The sequence below is a fragment of the Babylonia areolata genome, chromosome 7 (genome assembly GCF_041734735.1).
Source record: "Babylonia areolata isolate BAREFJ2019XMU chromosome 7, ASM4173473v1, whole genome shotgun sequence".
NCBI lineage: Eukaryota > Metazoa > Mollusca > Gastropoda > Neogastropoda > Buccinidae > Babylonia > Babylonia areolata.
The window spans coordinates 4,234,249-4,249,248 of NC_134882.1; the positions used below are offsets into that span (position 1 = coordinate 4,234,249).

A 15,000-nucleotide genomic window follows, 5' to 3' on the forward strand; every position below is an offset into this window, starting at 1 on the left:
AACAATAATGATAATATTAACAGTAATAGTAATAATAATAATGATAAAAAAAACAAAAAACAATAATAATAATAATACAGGACGATGAAGAAGAAGAACAACAACAACAGCAAATAAAATCAGATCATGTTGCTTATCGACAAGTCGACAGTAACAGGGTTATTTCATGGTTGAAGAACAACAACAATAAGAAGGAAACACACACACACACACACACACGTACACACAGGTAAAGAGAGAGAGGGGGAGGGAGAAAGAGAGAAGGAGAGAGAGGGTAGGGAGAGAGAGAGAGAGAGAGAGAACACTGAACACTGAACACTTTAATGTCAATAGCTTTACAGCCCTAATGACATGGGGGTTCATAATACAAATAACAACATGCATCAATAGTAATAATATTGATGAAAACCAAAACCAAAACGAAATCAATCAATCTGTGCAACAAAGTGCAGTTCGACCATCCATTCAAAGTAATGGCATGTAGTGAGAAATAAAAACAAAAACATATATAAATGTATAACATAATATTTTCCATATGAGAGTGACAACACAGATTTCACTTTTCACAATGAGCAACACCTGATACTATTTTATTATTGTTGAGTTTTTTTTCGTCGCATGTTATTCGCTTCTGCAATATATTTTGCAAGTGACTGTAGTGAAGTTTCCTGATTTAAATTAAGCACTCCAAAAATATCTTCATACTTTGCTGAATTTGTTTTAAATACAACACATTTTTCTCGAATATCGTCATAAGCTTTACAACTAAACAAAAAATGTAACTCATCCTCCCTTGAATGCCCGCACATCGGACAAGGGGAGAGTAACGAGGGCTCAGTCTGAAACCACTTTTCATAAGCATTCAAACCAATCGTTCTCGTTCTAAATCTGGCGAGACTTGTTCGGTGCCACTTGTTTGTCACGACTGTGATATATTTTTCAGAGAGAGAGAGAGAGAGAGAGAGAGAGAGAGAGAGAGAGAGAAGAAGCGAGAAAGCAAGACAGAGATACTGAGACAGATAAAAGAGGACCAGGAAATAATACGCATCAATAAACCTTGTCAAAAAAACAACAACAACAAAACTTCAAAATCTTGTTTGTTTGTTTTCACAGACGTGAGGCTAACGTGGTTGTGAGCCAACAGGAGTGATGATGTTTTATTCATGGCGACCTTTCTGGGGGTTTGTTCAGCCTTGTCTGTCAGAAGACATTACCCGAAACCCATCTGACGGTTTGTCTGGCTGATTGAATGGATGGGCTCTTCACTCCTCTGTTCATCACTTTCTTTCTGTGGCCTCTCTTTATTGTACACGTCTCTGGTCCCGCAGTCGGTGTTGGGGAGGGGTATGGGGTGGGGGTGGAGTGGGGGGGGGGGGAGGGGGCGGAATTCTTCATGAGGTGATGGAGCAGACTGGTGGACTGACTCTCTGAGTGACCTTTGAGATGCCAGACCTTGCTTGTGAAGATATTCATGGAGTGAATCTTTCACTGGGTCACCTTTGTGGCACCAAAACCCTTTTGTAGGATTGTGAAGAGATTCATGTAGTGATTAAAAAACAACAACCCTAAATCACTTTTGAGGTGCCAGACCGTTTTTTTTTTGTTTGTTTTTTTTGTGATTGTGAAGAGATTCAGGAAGTGAATCTTTAACCGAGTCACCTTTGTGGTGCCAAAGCCGTTTGAGGATTGTGAACAGATTCATGAAGTTATTCTTTACACTGAGTCACCTTCTAGGTGCAACATATTTTTGTGACTGTGAACAGATTCGTGAATTGAACACATAACTGAGTCAGCTCTGTGGCACCAAAGCCTTTTTGGAATTGTGAACAGATTCATGGAGTTATCATTTTAAAACCGAGTAACTTTTGAGGTGCCAGACCTTTTTGTGATTGTGGAGAGATTCATGGAATTAATCTATAACTGGGTTTGCTTTGAAGCTTCTATGCCTTTTTGTTTTATGATTGTGAAGACATTCCTGAAGTGAATCTTCTACCGAGTAACCTTTAAACTGCCAAAGGGTTGTTTTGTTGGGTTTTTGTTGTTGTTGTTTTCATGACTGCACACAGATTCATGGAGTGACTGCTTTTAAACTGAGTCACCTCTGAGGTGCCAAAACCTTTTCAGGATTGTGAAAAGATTCATGAAGTTATATTTTTACCTGAATCACCATGTGTAAACACCTTTTTAAGACTGAAAAAATTCACGAGGTGATATCTTAAACCGGGTCATCTTTGAGGTCTCAAAGTCTTTTTTCTAGGACTGTGAACAGATTCATGGCGTGAATCTTTAACAAGATGACCTTTGAGGTGCCAAAGCCTTTTTTTATTTTAGGATTATGTCCAAAGATCACCGACTCTAAAAGAGCAGCTGTAAATGGAGGCATCGTGATTGGATCAGAGCAGACTGTCCCAGACATTAAGAGAGGAGCATCGGGAGACGACCAAGATGTTTTCCCCATTTCCTTTCAATCACGTCATTTTCAAAAGTCAACGAATCAAGTACCTAGACAAGGAAGAGAAACCCAAATAACACAGAAAGGTGAAATGTCCATAAGCTGGTAAATTTTAATTCTGCCAGAACCATTCAGGAAAGCCTGTCTAGACGGTACCCTACGGCACTGCACCGCTATCAGCCACTCTGCAAACAGTTGAGGACTAAGTAGAAAATGATAAAAGAGAGAATGAATGAATGATAATGACGATGGTGGTGAGAAGAAGAAGAAGAAGAAGAAGAAGAAGAAGAAGAAGAAGAAGAAGAAGAAGAAGAAGGAGGAGGAGGAGGAGGAGGAGGAGGAGAAAACAAACAAACCCAAAAGAACATGAAATACAATAATAATAAGGAGGAAACGGAAGAGGAGGAGGAGGAAGAAGAAGAAGAAGAAGAAGAAGAAGAAGAAGAAGAAGAAGAAGAAGAAGAAGAAGCAGAAGAAGCAGAAGACACGGAGCATGACAACCCATCAAGGGCGGGGCGGGGCGGGGTGGGGAGGGGGGACCGCCAAGTTCCCTGGAGATGTCCGTGTCTCTTTCAGCCACCTCCCAACCCTTCCTCCCAAACCCTGCGGACTGCCTGGACTCCAATCAGCCGGAAATCCGGATAACCCCAGGTCACAACTGGTGCACGTGCTTCGTGTACACCGCATTTCGACACACGCATGCACGCACACACACACACACACACACACACACACACACACACACACACACACAAGTCTTACGTACAGAATTCGTTCAATTGCCTTTCGAACAAAATTTTCCAACAATATAAAAAGTATAGGCGGTAATCAAATAACTGTAAGCCATCTACTTATCAGCAATAGTTGGGTCACTTTTCTACCGATGTTCCATTACCCACTGAAGAGATTTTGAATGAATATTCACTGCCTAGATGTTTTCGGAAATTTTAAACTCCACGCCAGTTGGTATCCTCCTTTGATGTATTTTAATCAATGCCGTTATTCATATTTACATTGTTGTGAGTTAATACTTGTTGATGTTGTAAGTTATATTTGTTGATATTCATGCACCCAATTTCCCTCCTAAAACACCTTATTTATTACACACCACCATCTCTTTAAACTTTTTATTTCTTATCATAGACTTATTTTCATTTCCTCTAAAGCATACATTAACACTTTCTTTCACTAATATTCACAAGCCTTCCCTCTCTTTCACTCACTGCCTCTCTTCTTTCCGTCTGGTAACACTTCCAGTGAATAGACGTTAAACTGAAGATCTGTCACACACACACACACACACACACACACACACACACACACACACACAGAGGTTTAGCAGAATCGAACTCTCCATCCCTGACACGAACCGCGATACCGCAGCCGCTGCTGGACCAGACTCCCTCATCACAGAGGACGATTTCAGTCCCTCCCCCCCTCTCCCCGCACCCCTCCACCAACACTCACCCCTTCACCCACACACATTGTTCGGAAAACTAAAGTATGCTCCAGCCGGAATGACCAGCTAACGAGTTGGTTGTTGGGAAACCTCAGTAACAGATTTTCTTTCTTCCTTTCATTCTCTCTTCCTCCACCCCCCCACCCCCCTCTTTTCTCTTTCCTCTCTCTCTCTCTCTTCCTTCCTCCACCTCTCTCTCTCTCTTTCTCATCTCCAGTGGGCAGCCCAGGACTCCATTCACGGCACCCAGTGACACAAACAGGCCGGCACCGCAGCTCACTTAGTGAAAACATCTGACTGACCACACAGTGTCTCGTCTTCGCCAACAGGGTCAGGGGGGCATGGAGGGGGGCACCACTCTCTGCACAGACAGGGACTGAAATGGTCCACACACACTGCTTCTGCTGACACTGGAGGGAAAGGCCAGTGACAGGCATGCAGACAGACAGACTGACACAGACAGAAGGAGAGACAGAGAGATAAAGACAGACAGATAAAGACATAGAAAAAGAAAGACATACACACAGACAGAGAGTGGGGGGGGGGGGGGGGGGGGCACGGGGAGACAGGGAGTGCGAGACAGAGGGGGAGAGAGAGAGAGAAAGAGACAGACAAAGACACAGAGAAAGAGAGACATTGACAGACCCAGGGAGGTTGAGACAGGGGGTATGGGGGGTTGGGGAGAGACAGGAGGGGTGCGAGACAGAGGGGGAGAGAGAGAGAGAAAGAGACAGACAAAGACACAGAGAAAGAGAGACATTGACAGACCCAGGGAGGTTGAGACAGGGGGTTGGTGGGGTGGGGGTATGGGGGGTTGGGGAGAGACAGGAGGGGTGCGAGACAGAAGGAGAGGGTGGGAATGAAGGCTCAGATTGATTCATTGACTGACTGAAAATCTTTATACCAGAGGATACCAGATCAAGCAAATTGGATGAGGGAGAGGCAGAGACAAAGACAGAGACAGATAGACCGAGAGACAGAGCAAGACAGAGACTGACAGACAGTGAATGAAGGAACGAGAGAAAGAGAATGCCAAAGAGATGGAAAAGGTCAGAAACAGGGACAGAAAGATAGACAAACAGAGACAGGTGGGGAGAGAAAGACAGAGAAGAGAGAGAGGGGGAGCCGAGAGAGTGAGAGACAGAACAGAGAAGGTGAGACAGAGAAACAGAGAGACGGACAGACAGAAAGAGAGAAAGACGGAGATACAGACAGACAGACAGAAGGAGAGACACACAAGAGAGAAAGAGAAATAGACGGGGAGAGAGAGAGAGAGAGAGAGAGAGAGAGAGAGAGAGAGAGAGAGAGAGAGACGAAACGACACGTTTTTATTTCACGAGGGTAGTGGAGTAAGCACAGCTGCGGTTTTTTTTGTGGTTTTTTTTTTTTTACATCCAGCCCTCAAGGGCAAAGAAGAAAAGCGAAAAAAGAAAAGAAAAAAGAAGAAAAAACGCAAAGGCGATGTCGATAATCATTAAAACTAAACATATTTGTCAGATAGGATGGAGCGTTGCCATGAAGGATTTTGTGCATGAACAGTCCTTTATTGTATAATATTTTAGCCTTGAGTGGCAGGATGCCTATTTGTTTGTAATCAGTTTCTGTCAATGTTGAAAATTTGTCAGTGGTTAGTTTTACGGCTCTTTTATGGATAATAATCAACGGTTTTAGTAAATTATTGCTTGCTGAATCCCAGAAGAGTGGAAGCGTAGTCAATATTGGATTGAATGTATGAGTAAAATCAATAATTTTCTAGCATGTATGGAAAAGAAAATTTTCATGTTTTTCAACTGATATAACCTCGAAGCCATAGTTTTGGTTAGACTTTTTATATGTTTTGACTAAGATAGGTTATTGTCGATTGTTATTCCCAGAACCTTATGATTTGCAACTTCTTCAATTTTTACGTCGGCAACATAAAGGACAGGTAAGTTTTCAGTTAGTTTTTGACTTTTTGCCTAGTGGTTATCATCATAAATTTAGCTTTTATTAGGATGAAGAGCCATATGGTTAAGTTCATTTAACAAGAAGGTTAATGTTTTCTTGCATGGTAAGACAAACCTCATGAACATTAGAATTACTTGTATGTAAAGTTCTGTCGTCAGCAAACATTTCGCAGTGTGTTTTTAAGAATAAAGGTAGATCATTTATGAATAAGGAAAATAATACAGGACAAAGGACTGAACATTGGGGGACGCCAAATTTATTGGGAAGAAAAATAGAGGTTTCTGTATTGAACGATACTACTTGTGGTCTGTTTGAAAGAAAGGACGAAATCAGTGAGAATGCGCTGTGTGGTAACCAAAAAAAGTGTTAGTTTCTTAAGGAGGAGGTAATGATCAATAACATCAAAAGCTTTTGCGAAATCAACAAAAAGAACGCCAGCAAATCGTTTATTGTTTATATTGAAATACCATTCATCTGTTAGATTTGTAACAGCTGTGTGACAAGAGTGATTTTTTTTTTTCTGAATCCCGATTGGTTTGAGAGAGAGAGAGAGAGATGGGGCTGGGGGGGGGGGGGGGGGGGGGGGGGGGGGAGACAGACAGACCGACAAAAGATGTGGCAGAAAGACCGGCACAAAGCCAGGTGAGGCCAGTGCAGACTGATCAATCAGCCCCTACCTCCCGCTCCACACCTCACACCCCACCTCACCTCACCCCACAATCCCCAGTCCAATTTACACCCAGGTACAAAATGTCTACCTATGCTGTCGATTGCCTCATCGCTCAGTCAGGTTTAAACCCCCTGACATTTGCAGCTCCTGTCTGCCCATTTGGGCCCCGCTTTATACCTCATCGATTTCCACCCGGAAAAAATCGATCGATAGTCTCCAGCAACCACGTTTCGTAATGGCACTTTCAACACACGCATCTTCAGCCAAGCTCGACAAAAGAAGTGACGAAATCCTTTGTCATATTTTTTTGTGGTCTTAGATGCAGCTCTTGTGGCCTTTTCTCTCTCTCTCTATGTCTCTGCCTCTCTCTCTGATTTTCTCCTCTATCCATCTCATCCAATTTGCTTTTTCTGGAATCATTGGGAACACACACACACACACACACACAAACACACACATGCACGCACGCACACATACACGCAAACATACCCATATATGCACACACTCACACACACACACTCTCACATACACACACTCTCTCTCTCTCTCACATACACACTCCATTATACATTGATAGTTGCATCAGTACTTTGCGATACTGGTTTAAGCTAAATCAGATGTCTCTATCGAGAATCCCGAAACAGGCGTACCTAATGAGCGTAAATAAGATGACATACAATGCTGATATGTCTTCGAAAAACTGGGCAGATGGACTGAAACATTGCTTAGACATTTATGGGTTTTCAGAAGTTTGGATAAATGGCGGGGTTGGGGATGTAAATGTTTTTCTTAAAATATTCAAACAACGCATGATAGATGGCTTTAAACAGGATTGGGCAAGCAAACTCAACGGAAGTAATCGTTATGAAACATATAGGTCATTCAAATCCTTATTACAACCTGAAAAATACTTATCTGATCTTACCATCAGTAAATTTAGATCGGCCTTCATTAAGTTCCGTTTTGGTATAAATGAACTAAAAATAAATCAGCGTTATTGTGATGTTTTGAAAAACTGCCCATGTGGTGGTAGAATAGAGAACGAACTACATGTACTAACAGCTTGTCCATTATATGATGATATTAGAAGGAAATATTTGCTCAAGCATATGCAACATATTAGAAATCTGTCATTATCATTTCTGCTGCAAAACGAAAGTTGTAATGTGACCAGAGATGTTGCAATGTTTGTTTTTTATGCATTAAGACTGAGAGAAGAGTACTTTCAGCCCTAAACAGACATATCAGCCTTGTGCTTTTCATTTAGTTTACTTGTTCTCAGTGAGCTCACTGTGTATTATGTGGATTGTTTTCGTTCTTCCTATTTTATTTTAGTTAAGCTGTGTGTGCAACATGTGCACCCAAAATGTATACAGGTCGGTGACCTTACATTAAAATTCTTGCGTTCTTGCGTTCTGACATACACACTCACTCGCTCACACACACACACACTCTTTCTCTCTCTCACACACACACACTCTCTCTCTCTCTCTCTCTCTCTCACACACACACACACACACACTCACGATAGAAAAGTGCTACAGACAGAACTGTGTTGAACACATCGGTCAAGAAGTAACGGAATCTGACGATGCCACGTCCATGTTGGTACTGCTGGCACCTTTTCTTCCCAGTGAACTCCCATGATCAGGTTGACACAGCACTGTATACAATTTACCCCTCATGGCTGTCAAACAACCCCTTGGTGTCACAGTTTACCGTCTCACCTTAGACTGTGTGAGTTGAAGAAGTCTTACTTTCATGAAAAGTGTATCATTTAAAGCCAGTGGGAATGTTGGTGTTTTCAATCTTCACATTCAGTACCGTTGTTTCCCTTGCAGAATTAGCGACTTCCCACATGATCTTTGACTATGCCAGATAATGAGGTCTTACCTGCATGAAAATGTGTTATTTACCAGCACTTGGAACGTTGGTATTTTTCACTTTTCCCATTCATTATCGTTGTTTCTTTTGTTAAATTAACGACGTCCCCTTTTACGAACTCCATTAAGTAATTTCAAATGTTCGTCTTTGGGTCCACCCTCCATCTAAACTGTTTTCCCCAACTACCAAGAAAGAGATGTTTCAAGTCATGAATCAATATTGAGAACACTCAGCCACAAACTGAGAACATGGTCTGGAGATATACCACTCTACATCAAATATGCGAGTTCACAGAATGTTCGTGTTTGTGTCCACCCTCCATAATTATGGCTTACCTGTTTCCCCCAACTACCATACAACTATCTTCTCCTCTCCAACCGTGTGTTTGTGTAGGTTTAAATGACAGCATTCACACGTGAAAATCAACACTTTAACCAGATGTCTACAATCACCACAATGTGTGACATGACTACCGGAAAAAAAAAGCAGAAAGATGCGTTTCAAAAGTCATCAATCAATATCCAGAACAAAAGGCCAGAAACTGAGCAGAGAAGTGGGTTGTGTCTGGCAATATCCAGTGGGTTGTGTCTGGCAACATTCAGTGGGTTGTGTCTGGCAACATTCAGTGGGTTGTGTCTGGCAACATTTAGTGGGTTGTGTCTAGCAACATTCAGTGGGTTGTGTCTGGCAACATTCAGTGGGTTGTGTCTGGCAACATTTAGTAGGTTGTGTCTAGCAACATTCAGTGGGTTGTGTCTGGCAACATTCAGTGGGTTGTCTCTGGCAACATCCAGTGGGTTGTGTCTGGCAACATCCAGTGGGTTGTGTCTAGCAACATTCAGTGGGTTGTGTCTGGCAACATCCAATGGGTTGTGTCTGGCAACATTCAGTGGGTTGTGTCTGGCAACATCCAGTGGGTTGTGTCTGGCAACATCCAGTGGGTTGTGTCTGGCAACATTCAGTGGGTTGTGTCTGGCAACATTCAGTAGGAAAATCCACTTTGATAGGAAAACACGAACACTTGCTGGCAGAAAAAAAGAAACAAAAGAGCGTTGCTGGACTGTGGCAACGTGCTCTCCCTGGGGACAGCAGCCCGATTTTCACTCCGAGAAATCCGCTGTGACAAATTGTAATACAATACAATACAATACAATACAATACATCCTGTGATCATGCTGACACAGCGGTGCACCTGAATCCACAGGCACAGCAAACTGGACTGGTGTGTGACTGCCACCACGGCACACTCCGTCAGTCATTGTACTTCTGTTCCAGTGTTCACCGGTCTTTTTCGTCATCTCACTTCCAGGCTCTGTTTCGGCATGATGCTGCGTCTTTAGGAAAAACATTTTAGTCCGATTTTCCTCACCCCGTCCAGGTGTGAGCGAGTGCCTTACTTCGGCTGGGGAAGATTAAAAACGACGGAAGGGGAGGCCTGGGCCCCGCCTGTCCTATGTCGAGCCCACAGACAGTGGATATGAATCCACTACCGTGATGACCGTAAAAAGCTATGAGACCTTGAACTTTTATGCCTTTTTCCCCCAATACCGAGCTCTTAGATCTGGACTTACCTGTTATTTCCCTAAGCAAAGTTCTTGGATATTTCCTACCCGGATGGCCGTCAAAGGCTGTGAGACCTTTAACCTTTAAATTCCCGTAAAAGGCCATGAGACCTTTAACCTTTAAACTGCCGTAAAAGGCTATAAGACCTTTAACTTTTAAACTGCCGTAAAAGGCTATGAGACCTTTAACCTGCCGTAAAAGGCTATGAGACCTTTAACCTTTAAATTGCCGTAAAAGGCTAAGAGACCTTTAACCTTTAAATTGCCGTAAAAGGCTATAAGACCTTTAACCTTTAAATTGCCGTAAAAGGCTATAAGACCTTTAACCTTTAAACTGCCGTAAAAGGCTATGAGGCCTTTAACCTTTAAACTGCCGTAAAAGGCTATGAGACCTTTAACCTTTAAATTGCCATAAAAGGCTGTGAGACCTTTAATCTTTAAATTGCCGTAAAAGGCTGTGAGACCTTTAACCTTTAAACTGCCGTAAAATGCTATGAGGCCTTTAACCTTTAAATTGCCGTAAAAGGCTGTGAGACCTTTAACCTTTAAATTGCCGTAAAAGGCTGTGAGACCTTTAACCTTTAAATTCCCGTAAAAGGCTGTGAGACCTTTAACCTCTAAAATGTTTCTTTTTCCCCTGTGCATAGCTCTTGGATATTCACTGCCCAGACTGCCGTAAAAGGCAGTGGGACCTTTAACCTTTCAATCACTGCTTTTAATCGGGGTGTAACTATCCGTTGAGGAGGGGGTGGCGTGGGGTGGGAGGGGTGGGGGGGGGGTGTTTGGTGCAGACAGCTGGGGTGCTGCAGGCCTCAGGAGAGGCGACAGACACGGACACTGGCACTGGCTGTCCCCGTGTGTGACTGATCCGCCCTGTGTCACCTGTCTCTCACCTGTGCCCTTCAGCCCGTGGCGTTTGTTGGAGGGGCTCACCTTCACAAGGTGATTACTGTCTTGTCGGACAGGTTGCAAGGTGTGTATAGGGGGTGAAGTGGGTTTTGGGAGGGGAGGAGGAAGATGTGAGCTTGTGTGTGTGTGTGTGTGTGTGTGTGTTGTAGAGCAGGAAGAGAAGTTTACGTGCGACGGACCACGTGAATAAAATCTGAAGATGACACGTTGATGGATCTGGTTATCCGGTCATTTCATCCCATCAACTGCGGTGCATATGTGCTGTGCGCCTGCATGAGTTGGTTTGTGTGCGTGCAGGTAGTGTAGTGACAGTTCATACACGCGCACACACCTGCACACAACCACACACCTACCCACCCCATTTTCTCACACAAATAACACATGCACGAATCAACAAACACGCACGTACACATTGCACTCAGAACAACACACACACACACACACACACACTCTCTCTCTCTCTCTCTCTCACTCTCTCTCTCACACACACACATACAGCAATTCTATTTCTCTCTCTCTCTCTCTCTCTCACCATCACACACTTATACACATACACAACGCGCGCGTGCGTGCACACACATACACACACACACACACACGCACGCACACACACACGTACACACACACACTCTCTCTCACAGTGACAAAGACACAGACACACATAGACACACACACACTCTCTCTCTCTCTCTCTCTCTCTCTCTCTCTCTCTCTCAGTGACAAACAAAAGCACACACACTCTCTCTCTCTCTCTCTCCCTCTCTCACAGTGACAAAGATACACACACACACACACAACTCTCTCTCTCTCTGTGACAAAGACACACACACACACACACACACACACAACTCTCTCTCTCTCTCAGTGACAAAGATACACACAGACAAAGAGACAGACACACACAAAGACACACACACACACACACACACACACACACACAACTCTCTCTCTCTCTCAGTGACAAAGATACACACAGACAAAGAGACAGACACACACACACACACACACACACACACACACACACACACAGCCCGTCAGACCTAACAAAACGCTGATCGGCCTGAACGTCAAGCGAAGTGACAGCGGTAAGGATTTCCTCTCTCTCTTCTTCCTCTGTTTCTTTCTTGTCTTTTTTCTTCTTTCACTTTTCTCTCCTTCATTTCTTTTTCTTTCTTTCTTTCTTTCCTTTCCTCTGTCTTCCTTACCTTTCTTTTCTTTTCTTTTCCCTTCTTTCTGTTTTGTCCCCTTCATTTCTTTTTCTTTCTTTCTTTCCTTTCCTCTGTCTTCCTTACCTTTCTTTTCTTTTCCCTTCTTTCTGTTTTGTCCCCTTCATTTCTTTTTCTTTCTTTTTTTTCTTCCTTACCTCTCTTTTTCTTTCTTTCTTTTCCTTTCTTTCTTTTCTTCGTTCACTCCTCCATTTGTTTCTCCTTCTTTCTTTCTTTGCCTATTTTTCGTGCTTTCTTTCTTATTCTTTCATTCATTCGTTTTTTTGTACTTTCTTACTTTCATTCATTCCTTTCTTTCTTTCGTCCCTCCCACCCCTATTAGTTTGGATTTTCTTTTCTTTCTAGCGTTCCCTTTCCCCCCCTCTCCGTCAATCTTTCTTTGACCCTGTTTTTCTTTGTGTCTTTGACTGCTCGTTGCTTGTTTAGTGAGGCAGCAGATGATGGCTGAGTCTGGCACTGGCAGCAGTCACACCCATGCCTGCCCACCGCGGGGCACTTGTGAATGGAATAACACAGATAGATTAGAAGAGAGAGGGAAAAAGGAAGGGGCAGAGTGAAAGAGACAGACAGACAGACAGAGAGAGAGTGTGTGTGTGTGTGTGTGTGTGAAACCGGAGAAAAAGCGAGAGAATGAGAGAGTGAGAGAGAGTGAGTGAGTCGGAAAGAAAGCGAGACAGAGACAACAGACATGAGAGAGAACATGACGTGAGAGAGAGATAGAAAGCGAGATAAAGTGAGATAGAGAGAAGGTGAGATAAATAGAAGGCGAGAGAAAGAGTGAAATAGAGAAACTGAGATAGCGAAGTGAGGTAGAGAGGAAGTGAGAGAGAGTGAGAGTGAGAGTGAGAGAGAGAGAGAGAGAGAGAGAATGAGAACAGAGCAGAACAGAACATAATATTATTGTATTCAGTTAGACCAAAGCCCCATCCGAAGAGGTGCGAACATGAATCACATTTGGAAAAGCATACTCTGCATGACACGAGAGAACGAGAGACAGTGAGAGAGAACGTGAGAGAGTGAGAGACAGAGAGGAAAACAGAGACAGAGAAAGAGACTTGATACCGACTCATTTCCAGTCATTAGTTTAACAGCACATGCAACATGGGGTGTACAGGAAGGAGGTTCCAATCATCAGAAAATGAGAAAACACCCAAAAACAAAAAAAAACATCAGAAAAAGAGCACACAAACACACAGACACACACACAGAAAGAGAGAGAAGTACCGGGGTGAACATTTCAGGCGGGAACCCCTGAACCACGGATGGAGAGAGAAAGGCGGAGCAGACTGGGAAGTTCCAAAGCACCAGTCCCACGTGGGCGGTACTTATCTATAACTTGAAAGACCCTCCGACTGTCCTCACGGGAGAAATTGATGTGGCACACACACCGTGTGTGTTTGTTGTCATGTTTGTACGGCACGATATCACCACCACAACTTTCAGGATTCCTCCCTCAGTCCCACCGCCTACCCCGCCCCCTCTCTGGTCTGCTCTGCTCTGTGTGTGTGTGTGTGTGTGTGTGTGTGTGTGCGTGCGCGCGCGTCAGTATGTCTGTGTCGGTGTGTATGTGTCTTTGCGTGCGCACGTGCATGAGTGTATGTATGTATGCATGGATGTTTGTATGTATGTATATATGTATATGTGTGTATGTGTGTCTGTGTGTGTATGTGCGTGTGTGTGTGTGTGTGTGTGTGTGTGTGTCAGTATGTCTGTGTCGGTATGTCTTTGCGTGCGCACGCGCGCGCGCGTGTATAAGTGCATATATGACGCATGCATGCATGTATGTATGTATGTATGTGTGTATGTATGTGTGTATGTGTGTATGTATGTATGTATGTATGTATGTATGTGTGTATGTATGTATGTATGTATGTATGTATGTATGTATGTGTGTGCACAGCTGCCTCATACCCCAATCTCAGCCAGGCAGGAGACAGACAGACATTTCCCGTTGTGTGAACACACACACACACACACACACACACACACAAGGCCACCAAGAGAAGGCCCTTGTCGTCCACGTGGCGTAACACAAGACCCCCAGCAATACAAGGCTTTCCATCCAAACAACTGCACCACGCGACTGTGTTTGAACAAGCCAGCGTGTATTATTCTGCGGCTGGATATATCGTTGTAAGAAACAGCCTGGGTGCATTGCAACAGACAGACACACACACTGTGTGTACGTGTGCATGTAGGGGGTGGGGGGGGGAGGGGTGTGTGCGGGGGTAAGGGGGGGGGGTAGTTGCGGGGGGAGGGGGGGGAGTGGGGGATGGGGGAAAGGGATACAGGGGAACAGATGACGAGTGACGGGCGAGGTGGTCGAACGGTCAGAGCGCTGGACTCTCGTCCGAGTTTCCCCGAGTTCGATCTACAGTCGCACCTGGTGGGGTAGGTAGGTAAGGGAGGAGGTTTTACCGATCTCCCAGGTCAACATTATGTGCAGACATGTTAGTGCTCCCCCTCCCCCTCCCCCACCCCCGCCCCTCGCCCCCCTCCTCCAACCCCCTTCGTGTTAAAACGTATACAGAAGATCAAAACATGCAAGATCCTGTAATTCATGTCAGCGTTCGGCCGTGGAATGGAAACAAGAACATACCCAGCATGCACACCTCCGAAAACAGAGTATGGCTGTCTACATGGTAGGGTAAATCAACAAAACGATCATACACGTAAAATGTTACATGTCTGCGCGCGCATGTGTGTATTTCTATGTGTATATGTATGTGTGTGAGTGCCTGCGTGTGTGTGTATATGCGTTCGCGTGTGTGTGTGTGCGCGCGCGCGCGTTTATGCGTGTGTTTTTTTTTTTTCTCTTTAGTTTAACGTCTTTTCACAGCTTTATGTACGTGTGTGTGCTTGCGTGCGTGCGTGCGTGCGTGTGTGTGTGT

At 44.1% G+C, this 15,000-nt stretch overlaps 1 protein-coding gene across 1 annotated transcript in view; it reads right to left on the minus strand.

The window, feature by feature from the left end:
• Positions 1 to 15,000, minus strand: part of LOC143283669 (cadherin-related tumor suppressor-like) — a 366,856-nt gene that overhangs the window by 212,809 nt on the left and 139,047 nt on the right. The gene's annotated exons all lie outside the window — the stretch shown is intronic.